This window comes from Pecten maximus, chromosome 16 (genome assembly GCF_902652985.1).
Source record: "Pecten maximus chromosome 16, xPecMax1.1, whole genome shotgun sequence".
NCBI classification, from domain to species: Eukaryota; Metazoa; Mollusca; class Bivalvia; order Pectinida; family Pectinidae; genus Pecten; species Pecten maximus.
The window spans coordinates 26,875,990-26,900,584 of NC_047030.1; the positions used below are offsets into that span (position 1 = coordinate 26,875,990).

The 24,595-nt window shown below is 37.4% G+C and overlaps 1 long non-coding RNA gene across 2 annotated transcripts; it reads left to right on the forward strand.

The window, feature by feature from the left end:
- Nucleotides 1–3,264: 3,264 nt before the first annotated feature.
- LOC117345356 lies at nucleotides 3,265–20,868 on the forward strand. 2 transcript variants are annotated; one of them, XR_004536418.1, is made up of 5 exons: nucleotides 3,265–3,364; nucleotides 5,957–6,082; nucleotides 6,320–6,448; nucleotides 16,439–16,513; nucleotides 18,646–20,868. It is a non-coding gene; the product is annotated as an uncharacterized LOC117345356 (long non-coding RNA). The 2 variants fall into 2 exon arrangements; XR_004536419.1 differs by lacking the exon at nucleotides 16,439–16,513.
- Nucleotides 20,869–24,595: the final 3,727 nt, after the last annotated feature.

The window sequence follows — 24,595 nt, forward strand, 5'->3', positions numbered from 1 at the left end:
GAGGGTATGCACATGTTGGCCCTGACTGACCCCTAGGGGCTTATGGGCGGGGCTAAAAAGGGTCAAATTGACTGAAATTTCAAAAATCTTCTTTTCAGACTGAAATAAGATAGAATCAAATACTGTTTATAGATGGAGGGATCTTTAGGTGCTTTACTAAAATTGTGAATTTCATGACCCTGGGGTCTCAAATTTGCCCCTGGGGAGGGGTAAATTTTACTATAGTTTATATAGGGAAATCACATTTTTGACTGATTTGTTTGATTTCTATTGGAATTCATTCTAACTTGGTTAACATTTTCAGCATGGGATGAAAGTTTGATAATATGCACATGTTGGCCCTGACTGACCCCTTGGGGCTTATGGGCGGGGCCAAAAATGGTCAATTAAATTAACTGAAATATTTCAAATCTCAGGTGACCGTTAAGGCCCATGGGCCTCTTGTTTTTTTAATTTGTGGCATCTTTGCGCGGAAATAAAAAATGTTGTTTGTTTTGGATGCCAAATTTGCTTTAATATGATAAAATACATATAGTTTTATATCATGGTTTATGTTAATATTGCCCAAATCACTTTCATTTTTTTTTCATACTAACCCATTTTTTTTTAAAATGACTGACACAGCTGACAAAAATTTATGAATTTACGAAATTAAATAAAAAATTATTGAAAATCCAGAAATACACACATCTTCATTCTGTTTTTTTTATTGGCATGCATAAGAGATGCTTTATGCCTAAATATACAGCTTGCAAGTATATTGATAAAAAATAAAAATGCCAGAGCATTAACTAATGGTAGCTGACATATTGAATTGGAGGAATGTGACTTCAGCATTATAAGAGAGTTCCACAATAAATATTGGAAGTTAATTGTTAGTTATTATTTCATATTTAAGTCAATCTAGAAGTGATGGGAATAAATTTCAAAAAATAATTATTTTGTCTCCTAAATATGCATAAATTTCATATTATTCAATATTTTGACATATGCATTTAAATATTGCATGTGTAAAATAATGTGTTCATCGTTTCCAGTCTAGACAAGTGGGGTTATTTCCCTTTATATGTGGGAAGCCACATGTTAGAGTTACATGTGCGACACCTTTTCACAGCAATACCAGTTAAATTGCTGCCAGTTTTATTATGTTTAGGGTAAGTTGTGGTTGCTTCATACTTTTGCAGTAAATGGTGTTACAAAATAGTAATGAATTACTCGAATTAGAAGATATGATCAATACTCAATACAATTACAAATTGGCATTCTACAGGCAGCTATATATAGCATTATGTGGTGGCGCAATACATTCTACTTCACTGTTCTTTGCAATATCACAATTACATACGTCATTTGAATGTGGAAGATATGTAAGTTCTAAGAATACACCGAATCCGGATCCCTAAACAACCGAAAATATGTAGATCTGACACTCGGGTGCTTAAGGATAGTAGTATTAATTGCTTGATTAGATATAGTAATAGATACTATGTACAGTTATGATATCAAGCCCCAAGCAGTGGAGTAGCTGACAAGCTGGTCAATGGTGTAATATTTATATACATTGTATGTCCGCAATTTTACAAAAATCATCAACTATCTGTGAATCTGTTTTTGTCAGAAATGTTTTATTAATCCAGGTGAGCGATACAGGCCCTCTGGGCCTCTTGTTAATCATTCAAATTAATTATTTTGCTGTTGTCTATTACTGATATATAGATTCATTGTGGAAGTGGTATGGATTTTCTTCAGTTTTTCCTTGTCAACCTTGATTTTTGAAGACTTTTCCATCTCAAATAATAATTAAGCTGTTTTTTTTCAGTGCTACTGCCACTTCAGCTACCTGGATGTAAATGAGATGTGATGAAAACATGTCTGCAGATCATCAGCCAAGGTGGCTAGAAAATATTTTTAAGAACCACAAAAGGGTAAGGAAACGTCATTATGTGGTAAAATATGATTGGTGGTGAAATGAATTTGAAGTTCAAACTGTGATTTCAGTACTATTCATGATCAGATGTTGGTGGAATTCAGTAAACTTGTAGATTGGAACATTCAATTACTCTTGTCACACAATCAAAATGTGTTAATATTACTTATATGAAATATATGTATATAATATATGTTGGTGTTGAAAACCTCCCTGCTGTGACAGTCACAGAGCAAGGAAAGACTTGATACTTAATTAAGTTAACAAAGATCAAGATGCTACAATGTTTGTAAATATAGTTATACCACTGTAAAACTGTATTGCATAGTAATTAATACATAGCTATCTATTGGTTGTACATACTCTCTAGATGTTTTCTACCAAAGATAATTTTCAATATTCATAAGCATCACTGTATCTATTCAGAGCAGATCAGAGAGAGCCAATTTGTTTAAAAAAACAATGAACATGATTAAACTTAAGTTTCTTGTTCAGTTAATACACACAGTGTAACCTGAGACATAAATATGTAATACAATATGTCTATAATAATATGCCTATCTATATAGCTAATAGTATATGTAATACAATATGTCTATAATAATATGCCTATCTATATAGCTAATAGTATATGTAATACAATATGTCTATAATAATATGCCTATCTATATAGCTAATAGTCCTGCACTGCCATCCATAAATTCCAGACCTATCCACTTTTAAATTTGGAGACAATGTTTTAAAATCTGTTAATATGAGTTTAATATTGTGTATTTGATTTTTTTTTATTTGGTAACTTCTTATCATAATGATTTTATGGTCTATCAATACAGTAATTGCATGGTGATTTACAAATATTTACAAAAAAAAAGTATTTTTTGCAATGTTATATATTTTTAGAAGCTTTGTTAAAACTTTTGGAAAGTATATTTGTAGAGTGTAATGCTATGGTACATTTAAAAAAAAAAGGGGGGGGGGGTTGGTTGGTTGGTTGGTTGGTTTACACTTGTTGGAAAATAGTTCCCTCACTTCATACTCCCTGAAACTTCATTGAGGTGGATTATTTTCCGATAAATTTGCCTTTGTCACTGACAAATTAATCTTTAAGTAATTGCCAAGTTAAAGTTTGTGATGCACTTGTAATATTTCAGCAAGTCAAAAGATTGTGCATACTTTTTATGGATAGCCATGTATATTGACACCTTTTTCAGGCAAAAACACAATATATTTTTCAGAAATTGTTTCAAAATCATTTTTCTTGTAATAACCGTGTTTTACTTATTATTTCGAATAAGGGCTACCAAGTTTGTTCTAATAAAAATCATTGTTTTCTGTTCATATTTCCAGTCTGTAGAGCTGAAGTCATGTATTCAGTCCCTGAGGGAGTGTATCACTTTCCTGGATAAAGATCATGAAAGTCTTGTGGGAGTTCTGCTGGTAAGGATTAACCAGTTATGACATAATTACTGAATCCTATAAAGATTAAAAGAATATTTTTCATTTGACATGTGAAGTATGTGCAAATGAAGTTGAGTTACATGTACTGTTTTGGGGGCCATAGCTACACATTGGCCAAGCAGCTTCATGATTAATATACAGTAGCAATAATAATTATCACAAAATTAAGACAGTTTAATGAACAATGACATTGAATTTATCAAAATACTATAATTTTACTCATTTATAATGTGCTGTTGTTCAGGCCTTCATTTTACGTATCAGATTTACATTGGAAGGTATGTGTTTGTGTCTTGTTTTATTCTTTTCCAAGATTTTTGCCGATATTGACTTGGATAGTTTTAACTATAGCTTATTTTCTGAATCAGTTTCAATGTATATTTGGTTTACTAAATATTTGTTTATACATAACACTTTACCCTTCCCCTGCGCGTATGTATATAACACTTTACCCTTCCCCTGCGCATATGTATATAAGGAGTTCTATTCAACACCAACATCCTCACGTATCACGTGACTCAGCTGACCAATGGTCAATAAGCTAGAGGGGTCTAGCCCTCCATGATACCAGCCACAGCGGTCTAGGCAGCGTCATCGTTCATAGCAGCAGTGGTTTTTTCATCTCTTCAATCTAGTTTGTAATATATCTTTATCGTGACATTTTTTATTTAAAAAGTGTAATTGAATTTACTCGGAATCGTCTGCTACATCATTGCTTCCACGTGTTTTGTACACGTGCATTTGTTTACGCTTTTTCTTCGTTTTGTCAAGGACATTCCTTTGTTACATGTCGTCATCGGACCTACAACTCTATAGGGATTCCTTTCTTTTCTGCAAGAGGAATTAATTGTTCTCATCATGTTTCGTGTACAGTAGGATTGTGAACTAATTTTTGTGCGTGACTTAGGCCTAAATTTGGCAAGTGAAGTTATTCGTGCTGAAGTTCTACAACTCTCGCTCATACTACATCAGCTTGCTTTTACATTAACTGGTACAGTTGTGTAAATAAAGGGTCAGCTGGCATCTGGGACACCAACTGTGAACAGGGCCACATACATTACATAAAGCAGGCCTCACCCTGATCAAATAGCAGATGACTAAATTTGGTTATATTTAATCTGTTTGTCCAATGGGATGGACACTTCCCTGCTAGAGTGAACCCCCATAGGGGAAACAGTCAGCAGACTGTTCCCTTGCTACATGCTGGTCACTTCAGAATTTTCTTGGGGGCTCTCATTCAGTTACTTTTATTCAAGATTATTTGTAACTTCTTTCGATTTGGATGCGCAATTCGGTGAATTTTTCACCCCCAATTCACTTAATGATTTTATGTTTATTTTCTTATGTAGATATGTACATTGTCAGGTTCTTTTGTAACTATAGGTAGGTAGGTGTGACTTGGAGAGTTTGTCCAGCTGTTCAGAGTCTAGTCAATGTAAGTGCCTGTCGGGGATCGCCCTGTAATTCACGTTCACTTATCTAGTCACTCTGATACATTCTAGCAGGGCCGCCTGCTATCAGCTACTTACTCTGTGGCTTGAGATCACTCAAGTTTAAGGGGATCGCTCCTATTACACTATCCAAGTCTCTTAGTTAAGCTTGGGATCGCTCAAGCATGGGGGTCGCCCCACTAGTAGCATGTAGTTTATGTAACTTGTACATTGTATTCTTGTATCTTGAGTTATAGGTAGGTGTGACTTGGGGAGTTTGTCCAGCTGTTCAGAGTCTAGTCAATGTAAGTGCCTGTTGGGGATCGCTCCGTAATTCACGTTCACTAATTACCTAGCCACTCTGAATGAGTCTCGGCAGGGTCGCCTGCTACCAGCTATTTACTCTGTGGCTTGAGATCACTCAAGTTTAAGGGGATCGCTCCTTTCACTACCAAGTCTCGGAGATAAGCTTGGGTGCACTCAAGCTTGGGGGTCGCCCCAACATTAGCAGTATATAGTTAAGTGTATTTAGTTAATCTTCGTATTCAATGTAAGAATGAGCAGCCCCTGAGAATGCCAAATCTTAATTAAAAGTCAGAACAAGTTGTAAGTTTCAGTAAATCAATAAATTTTGTCTTAACTTTCATCCTGTTTGTGTTGTGTATAAATCAATATTTATTTGATTTTGTTTGAACTGACTGAAGGTTTACTGTAAACATCTTACAGAAAAGCTCAGCATTGGCTTTAATTGTAACCATACCGCGATATTTGGTACTCAGTTGAATACTTGATTGAAGTCATAAAGTTATGGATTATGTATTAATATGTGTTCATAGAAAAATAGTCCTGAGTGAGCTGACCCTAGTTAGTAATCAATAAATCCTGTCGTCAATTCAAGACTTAGACATGTTGTATGTTCTAGCTGGGTAGTCACTCGTCCACTTAATTATAAAAACCTGGCCTTATTAAAACATACAGAACATACATCTATACGGAGACATCACCTCAAAGGAAAGTTTACACCCCCACCTCCACTTCCCAACTTCTAGATTTTCTAATTTCTAATTTGTAGATTTACATGAATTTAATCAAAATGATATGTAGAATAGTTTGATTACTCTAACTGTTGTTTTTTGTACAGAAAGTGGACTGGACGAGGAGGGAGTCAGGCTGTTGTCCTAGAGTATCAGACCCTTCTACACAACCTTGTATCCGCACACACATACTATCTACGGGCTTCACATGCTTGTCAAACACTTCCTGCCAAGTAAGAGACATCAAAGAAAAGTGAAAAATGCTTGTCTTGATAATTATGATGATCGGAATGCAATGACAATCAAATTTTACATCATTCAATTTTCTGCATTGCACATTTTGATATAAGATAACTTTTGAAATATGATACTGTTCCAGTTTTTCTTGAAATGATTTACATGGAAATTATGTCTATAAGATATTTTGAAAAATGCTTTTGCTCAAACTGTATTTTGAATGATTTGTTTAGAAATCGGGAGAATTCCAAGGACTGCTCATTAGACAGTGTAGTTTTGGACAGCCAACAACTTCAGGATCATAGGACAAGCTTCATCAACATCCATTTGGGGATCAAGGCCATATCTAACATTTTACCAATGTAAGTTAATGTTCAGAAATAAACAGGGTGTTAAAGAGGAGGAATGTTCGAACTGGAAACTCTAAATCTGTTCTTTTGAGATTAATAGTTCAATCGTCAGGTAGATGCAAGTAGAAAGTTTCTTGTACAAACTTTCTGCTTCCCACTAATGGTTGTAAATGAATTAAAACTAGAAAGACCATCAGGTTTGGGCGATAGCTAAGGTTTATTACTGTATTGTCATTGTTACGTAATATTGCGTAAATATCTGTCATTACATAATCTGACTAGGATTACATAATATTGCATAAAGGATTACGTAACATATTCATAATTAATACAGATACATTTAGAGGAAAAACATGTAATAAACCATGTAGTAAATTGTCCTAGACAGAGGAACCTTAGCTTGACTCTCTAAACTACTGATACTATCACAAAGTCTACTTCTACACACACATTAATCTACTCTACAGATACAATTAACTGACATTTTCCAAAATAAGAGAACTTACAACAAAGGGTGGGTGGGAGAGGTAGAGTTTTGAAGCTGCCGACTTTCAAAGCAGCAACCTACGTGGTCTGTACAGTAACAGAGAATTTTTGAAAGTGGACGTTTATCTGGGATTCCAATATACATATTCAAATTTTGGCTTGATTCAAAATGATTGGATGTTCCTTACCCTATCGAAAAATTTGTTGTGTCCCAGGGGAAGACACAACTGGGCCACCATTTGATTACATCGCTACGCAGTATGAAATAGTCCGAGAGGCTCGAAGGGATCGTAAATCGCGGGACTACGAGACATAGAAAATGTTACTTATATTCTAATAAAAACGTTGTTAGAAGCTTATAAAATCACGATTATAGCAAAATTAAGTTATAATAGGTTATCAAACCAGAGGATAAGATTTTCTAACGTGTAAAAATATAGAGATTTCCGATGCGCAATACTGGAAGTAAAATTTTGTATACACACAACCGGAGAAGAAACACATGTGTAGCAGACCACGTAAGAGTGCTTCCTCTCACAATTGATAACATATTATCACAATAATACATACATTAATAGTTCAATCGTCAGGTAGATGCAAGTAGAAAGTTTCTTGTACAAACTTTCTGCTTCCCACTAATGGTTGTAAATGAATTAAAACTAGAAAGATCATCAGGTTTGGGCGATAGCTAAGGTCATTACATAATCTGACTAGGATTACATAATATTGCATAAATGATTACGTAACATATTCATAATTAATACAGATACATATGTACATTTAGAGGAAAAACATGTAATAAACCATGTAGTAAATTGTCCAAACACCCAAACCTGAGTAGTGTAGTTATAATTATGTAGTGACTAGATAAAATGTGTCATAAAATACAGATGAAAATAAAATATTGAGAAAGATAGTTCGGTGAAAAGTGCTGGGATCTCGTTCCATGATCAAATGCATGCCCATTGTCCATATAATGACACACTGCACAGGAGTACGAGATTAGTCCTGATAAAGTCCACTGCATATATCCAACATATAAGTGTTCAATGTTCCTTTGGGGCAACCATAGGTTGGGTCCTCAGCACATATGGCTATAATCCACAGGTATCAGTATACATGTACCTTCACATAATGTCCATAGAGCTTGTGTTGGGCAAAGGGGGGAAGCCATGATTAATGGTAGTGGGACAGAGAGTGTTCTCTCTTGAAACTGTATAGTTTTTGACCAATTGACACGCAGGACTACCCCCTTTGAGCTGAATAGTACACTATGACGACTCAAATGTTTCTCGGGACTAAATTCCTTTAAAGAAGGAGCGAGTAAGTTAGACTTCCTAAAGAAGGAGAAAAAGGCTACCAAACAAGCTGCCCAGAAACATATATCACGTGGTGCATGAAGGTCCAGTTGTGATAAAATTTTTAATAGGATGTTCGGTGTTATAGGAAGTTTTGGACAAGTAGAGTCACCCAGGACTCTACGCGCTCCTCTTAAGAGACTGTTAGTGATATAATTGTCAATAGTGCAGTAGAAATAGGAACTGGTTTTATAGCATGGTCCCCACAAAACTTGAAATATGTATCTAGATAGGTACAGTATGTGCGTCTTGTAGAAGAAGCCAAGGCGTTAGCCCTTAAGAGGGCTACTTGTTCATCCAGCCTCTTGGTATTTAAAACCGTGCCTAGATAAAAGAAGGGAAAGAGACTTGATAGACATATGGTATAACCAAGAGAAAATAAGGACTGGGGGTTGGAGCAATGATAAAAATGTGTGAAATGCTTTCTGTTCATGTAATCGTGACACACAATCTGCTAAACAATCATATTTCCCCTTTATATGTCTGGATGACAAATGGAAATTATGTGTGGCCGATAGCCAGAAAAGATATCTGAGAAACCGCATAACAATAGGATTTCGAGACGTGCATTTGTTTATGCTTGATACAGTGACCATATTGTCCGAATAGACAATAATTCGCTTATTAGCCCAGGCCGGAGCCCAGTAATGTGCTGCAAGGCATACAGCTAAAACTTCCTTCTCATTTATGTGCATTTGTTTAGCACCAGGGATGTCAGATGACCAGTTGGAGTAAAACCAGTCATTGCCCCAATGCCCCCCTGTCCCTTCATTACAAGCATCTGTGTATACATTTGTAACAGGGACTTTGTTTAATAAGAGGGATTTACCGTTAAAGGTTTGAAGGAAGGTATGCCACCAAGCTAAGTCCCGGAGGACGTCTGCATTAAACCGGAGTTTATGAGAATCTTTTTTGAGGGTGCACATAGCATTTATCAGTCTGCGAAGGAAAACTCTCCCGCCATACACTACCGATGATGCCCAGTTGAATTTGCCTACTAAAGATTGCAGTTGCTTTTTGGTTGCACGACGACGAGAACTGAAAATGTTCAGATCTGACTTAAGGGCTTGAAGCTTCTCGTTAGGAAGCCTTAGATGCATTTCATGGGAATCTATCTCAATACCCAGAAAAGTTAAAGTGCGGGATGGATCGACAACTTTATTCCAGCTAATCATGAATGCCAACCTTCGTAAGAGGTATAATAAGGTATTCAAGGTATACAATTGTACATGCATTTTTCCTTAGATAATTCACAGATAAAGAAGTCGTCCAAGTATGCTACTATGTTACGAAAACCCTTACGGTTCATGATACGAACCACAGCCTGGGAAAGTCTATGAAAGATACTAGGTGCTAAACGAGAGCCAAATGGTAATTTTTTATCTATAAAATAACGAGTACCATCTTGAAATTCCCAATGAATGCCAGTCACCATCTGACTTTTTCGACTAATTGGGACTACCCGGTAAGCACTTTTCAGATCTACTTTTGCCATATAACAGTCTGATGAGACTAGTCTTCCAGCGGAATCAACAGTACTAAACTTGTGCTTGGGAATGTCGGTAACATAATCATTTACTGCTGGTCCTTCAGGTCTACTAGTCATGTATCAACCTGACACCCCCATCAGGTTTTGGTATGACCCTCAAAGGGCTTATGACCTTTGGTGGGTTTGGAACTTCAACATAGTTCCCATTTTCAATCTCTGTCAAAATTTGGTCTGTTGCTTTCTGATATAGTGGGCCCGAAATTCTTGCAGATGGGTGGTTTTTTAAAAGGACCGGAGTAGGGTTTGATGAGGGATCAATTATGTCAAAACCATTTTTAATTCCATTTAGGATGTAATTCTTGTCTACATCATTTTTTAATTCATTTTCCCAGGCTGTGAAGTTCGAACTTGGTGAGGGTTTAACTTTAACTAGTTTTTTGATGCATGGTTACCCCTTTCATGCGCAGCAAAGCAGCCTGGCATAGAACATACATGTTCATATTTGCATGATTGGCTCAGACAACCCCCTTTTGAGTTAAATTTTTTGCAGATCTCCTTTCCCTGGGGAGTAAAATTAGCAAATTTCGCTGAGCTTGAATTAGAAGAAAATTTTTTCTTCTGTGTTGCTGACTGAGAAGGCTGAGAATGTCTGAGTCGTAAAAACTCATCTGATAGGTGGGACACCACAGTGCCCCAACGGAATTTGTGTGCATGTTGAAGGCGCCTATACTCTCTATCGTACAGAAAGACGGACACCATCTCATGCGATGATATCAAACGATAGATTCTGGATTTGTGTGACAGATAGTCAAACACATTATCTTTGGGTAAAATACCATCCTGGACTAATTTGTACAAAATTGCCAAATTTGCATTGGACCACTGAGTCAGAGATATGTTTTCCAGTTTGGGTTTAAGTGGTCCAGTTTTATATACAAATTGAAAATCGTCATTTTCAGTCACAACCTTCTCAGTCTGCAACCCCCCATTAACAAAATCAGTGATGTCCAAACGCCCACCATCACGAGTCTGATTGAGAGATTTTAGGTGGACCTGGGGATCTTGCCATGGGTACCCACCTTGCAATATCTGTGCTAGTGTCTAGTGCTAGGGAGTACTGGTCCACCTCCCTGCTGTCCTCGTGCTCTCCGAAGGTTGGATAGGACTTCCCTCACGAGAATGTCCTGATCCTGGGAAAGGTCATCATGATCATTGTCTTGGTCATTGTCCTCTTGCTGGTCAGACGCTTGTTTGCCGGGTTGTTGGGCTTGCTCTGGGATGAAGGTCTGCTTCACCGCCTTAATTATTAATTTTGCCTGTCCTACGGGTATTTTCACTTTTGACAAATCTTCTGGACTAAGACAGGAAAGCGCTTCCATAGATTGGAAGCCAAGGCCAAATGATATTTTTAGAGACTCCTTGGTGATCTTTTTTTGAATAGCCCATGTCTCTACCTTTCTCATGTCCGTGTCCATTGACTCCATTTTGGTAAATTATGAAGATGTTGGTTGTTTTAACTGAAGTCCAGAATGATGATGAATCCAAAGTTATCTTGTTTTGTATTAATGTCCAAAATGCCGAAATTTTTATTTAGTGAGAGTTCATAATAAGGTGATGTCCAAAATTACGCTGTGTTTTTTGAGTTGTCACAGAAATAACACCCATCACAAAATGCGGCACAGTCCAGGCGAATACAGAACAATGCCTGGCCTAAAGATGCAGAATTTTTAACAATGTCCCGAAGTCTTGAAACTGTTTCCTCGCCAAGAACAACATTGTTTGGTATATTTAGAAAATTCCTGATATTAATTTCTGCCATGAATATTACAAAAGATTTTTCGGGTCTAAAATATCGTTACTGTACTGTAACCTTTTAAAGATAGAGTTTTGAAGCTGCCGACTTTCAAAGCAGCAACCTACGTGGTCTGTACAGTAACAGAGAATTTTTGAAAGTCATAGGACAAGCTTCATCAACATCCATTTGGGGATCAAGGCCATATCTAACATTTTACCAATGTAAGTTAATGTTCAGAAATAATCAGGGTGTTAAAGAGGAGGAATGTTTGAACTGGAAACTCTAAATCTGTTCTTTTGAGATTGTGTTAATTGAATATCTCCTTTTCAATTCTTTATCTCAACCCTTATGTTATGTATTCTTTGTATATTTGTGTAGAATTGTTGTCTTGTTTGATATAGGAGCCGGACAGTATTGATGCCACTCCTCAGTGATAACAGAGTTGTTGTCTTGTTTGATATAAGAGCCAGACAGTATTGATGCCACTCCTCAGTGGTAACAGAGTTGTTTGTTGTGTTGTTTGATATAGGAGCCCGACAGTATTGATGCCACTCCTCAGTGATAACAGAGTTGTTGTCTTGTTTGATATAAGAGCCAGACAGTATTGATGCCACTCCTCAGTGGTAACAGAGTTGTTTGTTGTGTTGTTTGATATAGGAGCCCGACAGTATTGATGCCACTCCTCAGTGATAACAGAGTTGTTGTCTTGTTTGATATAAGAGCCAGACAGTATTGATGCCACTCCTCAGTGATAACAGAGTTGTTGTCTTGTTTGATATAAGAGCCAGACAGTATTGATGCCACTCCTCAGTGGTAACAGAGTTGTTTGTTGTGTTGTTTGATATAGGAGCCCGACAGTATTGATGCCACTCCTCAGTGATAACAGAGTTGTTTGTTGTGTTGTTTGATATAGGAGCCAGACAGTATTGATGTCACTCCTCAGTGATAACAGAGTTGTTTGTTGTGTTGTTTGATATAGGAGCCTGACAGTATTGATGCCACTCCTCAGTGATAACAGAGTTGTTTGTTGTGTTGTTTGATATAGGAGCCTGACAGTATTGATGCCACTCCTCAGTGATAACAGAGTTGTTTGTTGTGTTGTTTGATATAGGAGCTCGACAGTATTGATGCCACTCCTCAGTGATAACAGAGTTGTTTGTTGTGTTGTTTGATATAGGAGGCAGACAGTATTGATGCCACTCCTCAGTGATAACGGAGTTGTTTGTTGTGTTGTTTGATATAAGAGCCCGACAGAATTGATGCCACTCCTCAGTGATAACAGAGTTGTTTGTTTTGTTGTTTGATATAAGAGCCAGACAGTATTGATGCCACTCCTCAGTGATAACAGAGTTGTTTGTTGTGTTGTTTGATATAGGAGCTCGACAGTATTGATGCCACTCCTCAGTGATAACAGAGTTGTTTGTTGTGTTGTTTAATATAGGAGCCTGACAGTATTGATGCCACTCCTCAGTGATAACAGAGTTGTTTGTTGTGTTGTTTGATATAGGAGCCAGACAGTATTGATGCCACTCCTCAGTGATAACAGAGTTGTTTGTTGTGTTGTTTGATATAGGAGCCAGACAGTATTGATGCCACTCCTCAGTGATAACAGAGTTGTTTGTTGTGTTGTTTGATATAGGAGCCCGACAGTATTGATGCCACTCCTCAGTGATAACAGAGTTGTTTGTTGTGTTGTTTGATATAGGAGCCAAACAGTATTGATGCCACTCCTCAGTGATAATGGAGTTGTTTGTTGTGTTGTTTGATATAGGAGCCAGACAGTATTGATGCCACTCCTCAGTGATAACAGAGTTGTTTGTTGTGTTGTTTGATATAGGAGCCCGACAGTATTGATGTCACTCCTCAGTGATAACAGAGTTGTTTGTTGTGTTGTTTGATATAGGAGCCCGACAGTATTGATGCCACTCCTCAGTGATAACAGAGTTGTTTGATATAGGAGCCAGACAGTATTGATGCCACTCCTCAGTGATAACGGAGTTGTTTGTTGTGTTGTTTGATATAGGAGCCAGACAGTATTGATGCCACTCCTCAGTGGTAACAGAGTTGTTTGTTGTGTTGTTTGATATAAGAGCCCGACAGTATTGATGCCACTCCTCAGTGATAACGGAGTTGTTTGTTGTGTTGTTTGATATAGGAGCCAGACAGTATTGATGCCACTCCTCAGTGATAACAGAGTTGTTTGTTGTGTTGTTTGATATAGGAGCCTGACAGTATTGATGCCACTCCTCAGTGATAACAGAGTTGTTTGTTGTGTTGTTTGATATAGGAGCCAGACAGTATTGATGCCACTCCTCAGTGATAACGGAGTTGTTTGTTGTGTTGTTTGATATAGGAGCCCGACAGTATTGATGCCACTCCTCAGTGGTAACAGAGTTGTTTGTTGTGTTGTTTGATATAGGAGCCTGACAGTATTGATGTCACTCCTCAGTGATAACAGAGTTGTTTGTTTTGTTGTTTGATATAGGAGCCTGACAGTATTGATGTCACTCCTCAGTGATAACAGAGTTATTTGTTTTGTTGTTTGATATAGGAGCCCGACAGTATTGATGCCACTCCTCAGTGATAACAGAATTGTTTGTTGTGTTGTTTGATATAGGAGCCCGACAGTATTGATGCCACTCCTCAGTGGTAACAGAGTTGTTTGTTGTGTTGTTTGATATAGGATCCCGACAGTATTGATGCCACTCCTCAGTGATAACAGAGTTGTTTGTTGTGTTGTTTGATATAGGAGCCAGACAGTATTGATGCCACTCCTCAGTGATAACGGAGTTGTTTGTTGTGTTGTTTGATATAGGAGCCCGACAGTATTGATGCCACTCCTCAGTGGTAATGGAGTTGTTTGTTGTGTTGTTTGATATAAGAGCCAGACAGTATTGATGCCACTCCTCAGTGATAACAGAGTTGTTTGTTGTGTTGTTTGATATAGGAGCCTGACAGTATTGATGCCACTCCTCAGTGATAACAGAGTTGTTTGTTGTGTTGTTTGATATAGGAGCCCGACAGTATTGATGCCACTCCTCAGTGATAACAGAGTTGTTTGTTGTGTTGTTTGATATAGGAGCCAAACAGTATTGATGCCACTCCTCAGTGATAATGGAGTTGTTTGTTGTGTTGTTTGATATAGGAGCCAGACAGTATTGATGCCACTCCTCAGTGATAACAGAGTTGTTTGTTGTGTTGTTTGATATAGGAGCCCGACAGTATTGATGTCACTCCTCAGTGATAACAGAATTGTTTGTTGTGTTGTTTGATATAGGAGCCCGACAGTATTGATGCCACTCCTCAGTGATAACAGAGTTGTTTGTTTTGTTGTTTGATATAGGAGCCAAACAGTATTGATGCCACTCCTCAGTAATAACGGAGTTGTTTGTTGTGTTGTTTGATATAGGAGCCAGACAGTATTGATGCCACTCCTCAGTGGTAACAGAGTTGTTTGTTGTGTTGTTTGATATAAGAGCCCGACAGAATTGATGCCACTCCTCAGTGATAACGGAGTTGTTTGTTGTGTTGTTTGATATAGGAGCCAGACAGTATTGATGCCACTCCTCAGTGATAACAGAGTTGTTTGTTGTGTTGTTTGATATAGGAGCCTGACAGCATTGATGCCACTCCTCAGTGATAACAGAGTTGTTTGTTGTGTTGTTTGATATAGGAGCCAGACAGTATTGATGCCACTCCTCAGTGATAACGGAGTTGTTTGTTGTGTTGTTTGATATAGGAGCCCGACAGTATTGATGCCACTCCTCAGTGGTAACAGAGTTGTTTGTTGTGTTGTTTGATATAGGAGCCTGACAGTATTGATGTCACTCCTCAGTGATAACAGAGTTGTTTGTTGTGTTGTTTGATATAGGAGCCAGACAGTATTGATGCCACTCCTCAGTGATAACAGAGTTGTTTGTTGTGTTGTTTGATATAGGAGCCTGACAGTATTGATGCCACTCCTTAGTGATTACTTCCCTTACATGACCAAGGACAAGTATCTACAGGAGAGCTATGTCAAAAATCTCCTTCAGTACACCCATTACATGCCCCAGCAATGACAGTCTCAGTGGGTGCTGGGGCACTTATCAGTAAACAGTGCTGGGGCTGAAAGAGTTAACATCTGGAATACTTGAACTCATTTATGATATTTGTATATGTTCAGTTTCTGATGTCTGTGTTTTCATACACGTTTGTGAAACACCAGACATGGGCATATTAATTGGATAAATATGGTACCAGGTATAACCATGTTTTTGATAAAGTTCATTTTAAAAAGTGGTATATCATGTATTCTGAACATTCTTCTTTAAATGATCATAAAAAAAATTAAACCATAGCTCTATCAGATCTAATATTTAACTAATCTCTTTCGCACAATTTTTAGAATGTTTTGTTTGATGATACCACTGCCACTCCTGGCTAGTTGTTTTGAGTATAATCTAACTATTGAATGAGTTTAATGAATTCCAAATGTCCTGGTCCTTAAGGGAAGATTTTGTTTATCACACACAAATCATATTTATGAAAACTGAAATAAGTCTTTATATAATTAGACAAATTCCGACATGGGGGTATGTTTTGCACTACATAGATCTAGTCTAAGAGACGTCATACAGTTAATGTGATGTCATAGAATATTTCTGATATCACATGTTCTATGTGTCTTACAATATTTATGACATCTCCATATGACATGGTAGAATGGTCCAGTTTTGTGATAGATGAATTTCTAACATATAAATACACAGCACACTACCTCTACCCACACACCATGCCTATATATTAACATTAACACTGGTACTGTTCAGCCTTATCACCACTCTGTACTGTATTATATTTTATGGACTGTACAATGATTGGTCTTGCTATAGGTACGGTCACCCAAACATGAGATAGCAGAAGCTGAGGACAATATGGAGGAGGACAATGACATCATATTTGTTATGGTAACTCTGATAGCAATAAGTAAAATCTGCAATACTGAATATATAATATTCAACTAATTATATTTAATTTCAAATTAATATTGTTTTCATGCTGGAATATATATTATCATGTTCTGATGATTTAGTATAGAGAGCATCAGGATTGCCCTTTCTGTTTTCTGTCTGTATCAGAATCAAACTTTTTGTTAGACTCCGTGATTAAACTATAGCTGAATCAATCTTCACTAATATTTAAACCAATTGCATATTTTATATCACTATCATGAAATCTAAGATGAGGGCATATGCATATTTTGCAAGCATATTTTAGTTGAACTATGCATTTTTTGGAGAATATCAATATTGATATGATTTTTAGCCCACCATCATCAGATGGTAGGTCCGTGGTCCGTCTGTCTGTCCCTCCGTAAACAATTCTAGTTATTGCTATTTCTGAGAAAGTACTAAAGGGATCTTTCTGAAATGCAGGTTCCCCTTGGTCTGTAGTTATGCATATTGCATTTTGGGACCAATCAGAAAACAACATGGCCGACAGGCAGCCATCTTGGATTTTACCACTGTGCACATATACAGGTAAAGCTAGTGTTAGATCATAATTGATCATCGGTTGGAATCTATCTATATGGAATTCATAGTTGTTAAGTTTAAATCCACCAACACACTTTGGTTTTATTCCACAGTGAACTTTAGATTTAGCAAGTCAGCCTACTCAACTGATCTAGATGTAATTCTCTGATTTCCTGAGAAAACATGCTAATACAAATATATCATGTATCAATGAAATTGATATCATTTTAGCTTATATTTATAGGAAGCTATTAAAATATAATTTTGCAATGTTTTAATCGTAACTGAAAAAAGACAAAAGTTACTGAGTAATGTATATACAAGGTTTATCATTATACAAACAGTATATGTAACAATAAGTGATGTGTGGTGCACCAAAACTTTCGGTGCATCAAGTTCAATAATTTATAATTAAATCTTGAATTGCGAATTCTGAAAATCAGGTTGAACTGGATCTAATTTTACAATTGTCGCTAGTAAACCAAATGGCGGCCCCTAGGTGGTCCAAGGTATGGGACCACTTCAAGTTTTCCGAACAAGACAGGGAAAAAAGATAAAAGTATCTTTCTTTCATAAAAGTACAAATGTGATGGCCGCTTTGCATACCAAGTAGTCAATCCTGGAGTTATCTCAGCACAAGTTGGTCACTTGATCTATTGAACAAAATAAAAGCTACACTTCAGATGAAGTAAAATCTGTATGTCTATGTGAAATGGTAACTATATATTTTTGATGACAGGACATTTTATGAACAGCCAGGGGGAGAAGCAGGGCAGAGGCAGGACTCCTTGCAGGTCATTAAATGTATAATCCTGAAAATTTGATCCATGGAACAAGTGATAATGTAAAAATAAGTAGTAATATTAAATGTGTTCAATATAGATGTAGGTTTATTGTTTTTCATAACAACAAAATAAATCTGCCTTTGGACATAATGTTAGGATTGCCAACAGGAGGGGCTGAAGTCTGCTGCCATAATATGTATGTGGACTGGCTCCAAGGGGCAATGAGAGAGGCTTTCAATGTAGCTAGGTGGAACTTGGGGGTTGCAGCAGCACGGCAGAAAAATTATTTTGATAGGGGTTTTAAAGCCAGAAGATATACAGTGGGGGATTACATTTGGCGTGTACTCCCTGGGGCTTAATAACAAACTGGGAATGTGATGGACAGGACCCTACAAAGTAACTAGGAAACTATCAGAGGTTACATGTGAGATACAGAAAACCCCAAAACATCGTCCAATTACAGTCCACGTAGATCATGTCCAACCTTACACTGGAGAGTCAGAGCCTCAAGCATGGGTAGACAAGGGATCAGGGATAGTGCCACTAGATGTGGAGGAACCAGGGTTAGAGGAAAAGGGGGAAGATGATAGGGAAGGATACAGAGTCATATAAGGACCATAATGTTAATTTTCCAAGGGAGGTAACTACTCCTGTGAGGACTAGAGCTGGGCGAATTATTAAGCCAAAACAAATATTCACCCCAGAATAGATAGGAAAATAAAAAATTGTTACATGAATTATTCACTTTAAATGCACTTGCTATTAATTATATATTAACAGATAACTAGTGATGGATGTGCTCCAACTAGCTGTGGAAAGCGGTAAACAAAATGAGCTGAATAATGACTGGATATGGTGGGTTGAAGGGAGCATGCAGTGTCCAGTGCCAGCCTGTGGTTCTTTAGAACATACAAGCGGATGAGGATCCATTGGGTGGATAAACACCGGGCAGAACTGGTCAAGTACCAGTGTACCCTGTGAACCTTTACCCAGTATTGTGTTCCGCAACTCATAAGTCCCTATGTGTGGAGGCATCAGAAGTCCACAAAGGAGGCCAAGGTGGCAGTGAAGGCAACAGAGGGGGTGGAAGGACCAAACCGGAAGTACATCCCGACAGGGGGAGTCCTGATTCCTCTGAGACCAGTCCCCGAGCGTTTAACAGCGTATTGGGAGAGTGTCCAGCAGAGGAGACATATGGCTGCTTGGGCTGGCTTAGGGCCTTTGGAGACTTCTTTTGTACATCGGTGCAGGGATGAGGAGGTGAGATTCCGGAGAGACGAAGAGGGGAAGCCCATAGCCACCACTGTAACTCATGGACTAGGATCCACCAGGGAGGAAACCAGGATCGAGACAGGGGACCTAGACTACCTGGACCTGATGGAGGATTAGCCGTCTAATATCAGTGATAGTTTATTTTGATGGACAATTTATTACAAATACAGATATTCTGATTGTGATCGGGTGAAGTATAGGGTACAACATTTTATGAACTCTGATCTCTGTTTGTATACTATATAATTCTGCTCAGGCAGGGTAAAGTTTATTTTTGTTATTGGTTATATTTGTTGATATTTACTATACACTTGTTAACTTTGATTACTATTTGATAAACGTTGATTTTGTTTCACTGTTGATACTTTACAAATGTTATATATATTTCAAGTTTAAATCAATGTTGTTCAAACGGGGACTTAATTTTTCAAAGAAGGGAGTTGTGTAGCGGGGGATGTTCCTGTTTGTATGTTGTCAGGGTAAGCTGACTAGTCAAGCTTTTCTCTATGTTGTGTATTGTGTGTGTGTACCTGTCACTGTGACCGTTGTTGTACTCCAATCACATGCCCTGTCTGTGTTGATATTTTTGTCATGTAGTTGTTGCTTGCTTTCTCGTGATTGTCTGTCTTACTCGTATACCTCTGTGAGTCCTGTGTCGTGATTGGTTGTTTAGTTTCGTATTGGGTGATAAATTCAGGATTTTACTTGTATACTGGGCAGTCTGACGGATTGAGTTCCTGCATGCTGTCACTTTCTCTTCTCAGGTATTTATAGTTAGGTTAGGTTTTAGGTAAATAATGTTAGGAGTGGGCCGTGATGGGTTTAGTTTCGTAGATATTGACGGGTATGGGGGGTCGGTATATGTAGGATGTAGTATTATTGGTTGGCTAGGCCTAGGCTGATTGTCTCTGTTCATGTGTTAATTATTGTAAATATTTATGTTATTCATAATAAATTGTTAACTTTTATTCAAGTGTCTGTTCTTCCTCTCCCCAACAAACAAGTACATAATACCCAATCGAACCTGGATTACATCGGTATACACAGGCCAGGGCGAGTTGGGTGCTGTTTACATACATAAACTGGGCCCAACACACTCCTGTTACAAGTAAATTAATTCAGTTCAATAAAAATGTCATGTATTAATAGTGTATCAGTAGAAATCATGAATCCTGACTTAGTAATGGATTCTTTCCAAAAAATATTTTTATGAAATGCTGTTAAGTAGCTGTATATTTTAGTTAGTTGATTTAAAAAGTATCGGGGGGGGGAATTGTTGAATTGATTGTACAATTGTGGTTTGAGATGTTTGTACAGTGTAAACCGTATGAATTATAGAATTCTTTGTGTATTATTGTGATGGAATGCCACATTGATGTAGTTGTGTAAGGAGTGTATTGATTTAAGTGGTATTTGTGGATTTATTTTTACAATGGTCATATATCTGTGATATTGGTGTGTTGGGTAGATTATTTTTTATGGTAATGGTTTATAGAGTGAGTGAGTATGTTGTTGTATATACATGTAGATGTCCATCTCATGTAAATGACATTTTTCTTCAAAGTCCAAATATTTAATTGGAACTGTGTGGGCAGAGCATTGTAAATGTGTGAGATTTGAATTATTAATTTGGTACTTTGTGGTTGCAATTAATTAGTTGTGTACAATCCCGATGTACTGTTCTGGTATTTTTCACACTTGTCCTGTTGAATAAATTAATTTGAATCTTTATATTTTTGAATCTGTTCTTTTTCCTTACTTCAGGTGTATCAAATTATAACACCGCAATCTTGACCGTTATCTCTATATTGACTGATGTATCTCTATATTGACCGTTATCTCTATATTGACTGATGTATCTCTATATTGACTGATGTATCTCTATATTGACTGATGTATCTCTATATTGACTGATGTATCTCTATATTGACTGATGTATCTCTATATTGACTGATGTATCTCTATATTGACTGATGTATCTCTATATTGACTGATGTATCTCTGTATTGACCGTTATCTCTATATTGACTAATGTATCTCTATATTGACTGATGTATCTCTATCTTGACTGATGTATCTCTATATTGACTGATGTATCTCTATATTGACTAATTACGGACAAATTTCAGACAAAAGGGTAAAGCAGTATCTAGGACTTTGTCTAAGGTAGCCTATATAGGATGGAGAGAAAAAGTGATTAAAGACGCGACTTTACAATCCCAAGAAAGGGGAGCACTAATACAACAACCAAAATTATATGCAATGTTACTAATTGTCCGGACTTCAGTCAATGTCATCATCAATGTCATCATCTGAGTCATTTGCAAGTGCTTGATAGAAAAATAGAAAAGGCAATAAATGTGCTTTCTATAGACACATAAACAAAAAATGGGGGTCAAGGTTAAAGTACCCACCCCCCCCTCAAACTTTGTTCCTCTGCTGTGACTTTATTATAGGTCACTGGAAGGGATGATTTACATTTTTGGACTCGGTAAGTAACAGACTATCCAACACAAGAAGAATTTTTGACCTTTGACCTTGCTTGCTTGCCTTAATAAAAGTTTGATTGAACTCAACCTTGGTGGATTTTAGTTTCTAAACAGTCTTTGTTGATCTAAAAAAGAATTTTTGAAATTGGAGCCGAAAACATTTTCAGCCCTAAAAAAAACCCTGGACTTAACCCCCCCTTAGGGTTTTTTTTGGCGAAAAAACTTTTTGTCTCCTTTTTGTTTAAATGGCAAATATTTCATTCTGTCAGCCCCGAAGTTTCTGCTTGTTCAGTCAATTGATAAAGTCACCGCAGCACTCCAAAGTGACCCATTCTAGGGCCCTATTTGAGTCCAAAATATTTTTGTTTCCAATTTTAAAAATTCTTTTTGCATTCACAAATAGCAAATAAAATTATTGACATAATTTTGCAATATTTCCTATCGGCATGCCTTTCTCATCCTAGATATCCATTTCTGTAATACTAATATAATTATTGGAAAAGTAGGTCACAGTGACCTAATTTTGCAATATTTGTTATCGGCATGCAATTATCATCCTAGATTTCAATTTCTGTTGTCCTATCATTATTATTTAAAACGTAGGTCACTGACCTAATGTTGCAGCATATGGTGTTCATCCTAGATGTTATCCTACTTTTCATTTGCACAAGTCACAACATAGAACAATGTGAAGAGTGATATATAAGTCACCAAAGGTCACAGGTCGAATTGGTCATCAATAGTATCAATGTGACATGCTTTCCACTTGCACATTATCACTACATAATATATATGCATATGACTAATCAATTAGAAACCTGTAGACTCTCTACTTTGGTCCATGCAGGATTTTTTGAAAGTTAGCGATTTAAAGGAATAACCTCTATTTCCTCTATTCGGCCCCTTTGGGGTCAGAGTCACCATTTATGCAAAAACTATTTCCTTTACCCCAAGGATGTGTCTGACCAAAGTGGGTTAAAATCCATTAACAACGTTATGACTAGTAGCATTTTAAAGAACGTTTTAAAGAAATTAACTCTATTTCTCCTATTGGGCCCTGCCCATCTTGCCCCTTGGGGGTCAGAGTCACTGTTTATGCAAAATCTGTTTCCCTTTCCAAAGGATGTTTCTGACCAAATTAGGTTGAAATCCATCAATAACTTTATGACAAGTAGTGATTTAAAGAATTACCTTTATTTCCCATATTTTACCGCAAATGTTCGTCGTGATGTCTGCCATTTTGGATAATAGCAATGACCATAATAAATGAGTTGATGACACTTATATTTATTCATTTTTTGTTGCATTGCAATCAAATAACAAGTAATACACAAGTATTAATTTTTAATTTATTCACAATGATAACGAACATATCACATTATTATTGGAAAACAATAAATAAAGTACTAACGGGCAATGTCCAGTACCGTCCAATATTATTCAATATTATCCAATCGAATAATCACAGTTCAAAACCAGAGTTCACACACTAGACATGATTCCTACCTAGTCATTGGGATCAAACCATTGTCTCATCACTGTCGATCAGGATAACATGAGCTCGTGCAGCCAACAACTCCTCCTGAAGGTCTCTGTCTCTAACATCGTTATACTGTTGATGTCACTGATGTAGGCGTTGGGACATCAAGTTGTCCTCAGAACAGGACAAAGCGTTAGACAGGCCATATGAAATGAAGGCGCCGATCATGGCAGTCTCCGTCACACTCTCCCACACGATGCTAACCCAGTCAATGACGTTCTGTCTCGTTTGTTGAATCAGATTCCCGCGCTTGTTCCACTGTGCTGACTGAAACCAGGTTGCCCACTGTTGTCGCATTCTCTGCTTAAACACCTTGTTGACATTGGTATCCATCAGTTGGATAAGGCCAGTGCAACCTGAAATAAACAAAATACATTATATTAACATGTTATGATTACATAAGACATAGAGATAAGCCTATAATTAGAAACGACAACGCTGTTGTTGATGTTCTGTATACCGCCTGCGGTAGTGATTTTAAGAAATTACCACTATTTTCCCTATCTGACCCTACCCCTCTGGCCCCTTGGGGGTCAGAATTGTCATCAAAACAAAATTTGTTCCCCCTCCCCCAAAGGATCTTTTGACCAAATTTGGTTATAATCCATTTAGAGCTTTATAACCAGTAGGGATTTGAAGCAAATGTTGACGGACGAAGAAAATTTTGACGGACGCCGGACGGACAACATCGGTCAGATGATTTTCATTTCAAGTAAATCCTAATTTTAGCAAAACTCAGCGACTGAAAGAGATTGAAGGAATATTATAAGGAATGTAGGTTGGTGCTTCGAGAAGGAAGAGACAGGGGATACCATCAGGAATGTAGGTCGGTGTTCCAAGAAGGGAAATACAGAGAGGATACCATCAGGAGTGTAGGTCTGTACTCCAAGAAGGGAGAGACAGAGGGGATACCATCAGGAATGTAGGTCGGTGTTCCAAGAAGGGAAAGACAAAGAGGATACCATCAGGAATGTTGGTCAGTGTTCCAAGAAGGGAAAGACAGAGAGGAGGATGCCATCAGGATTGTAGGTCTGTACTCCGAGAAGGGAAAGACAGATGGGATACCATCAGGAATGTAGGTCAGTGCTCTGGAAGAGAGAGAGAGGTAACATCAGGAGTAGATTGTCGATACTGTAGAATGGAGGTGTGAGAAATTGATTGTTATCCAATATTAACACAATACAGAATAAAAGCTGGAACTGGAAAGGTGTCCTCATTATAATTCCCCTTACTCACTGTACAGATACCAACAGTACGTAGCATCTGGTCCCATAAAGTATCTCCCAGGAGAGCAGATTTCTATTGTCACCAGTACTGGGAAACTGTCTACCACTTCAGGTAGATTATACCCTTGGACTGGTTATATGTAGTAGTTTGTACCACAGAAGTCCCCCCTCCATTAAGATAGATTACCATCCAAACACAAGTA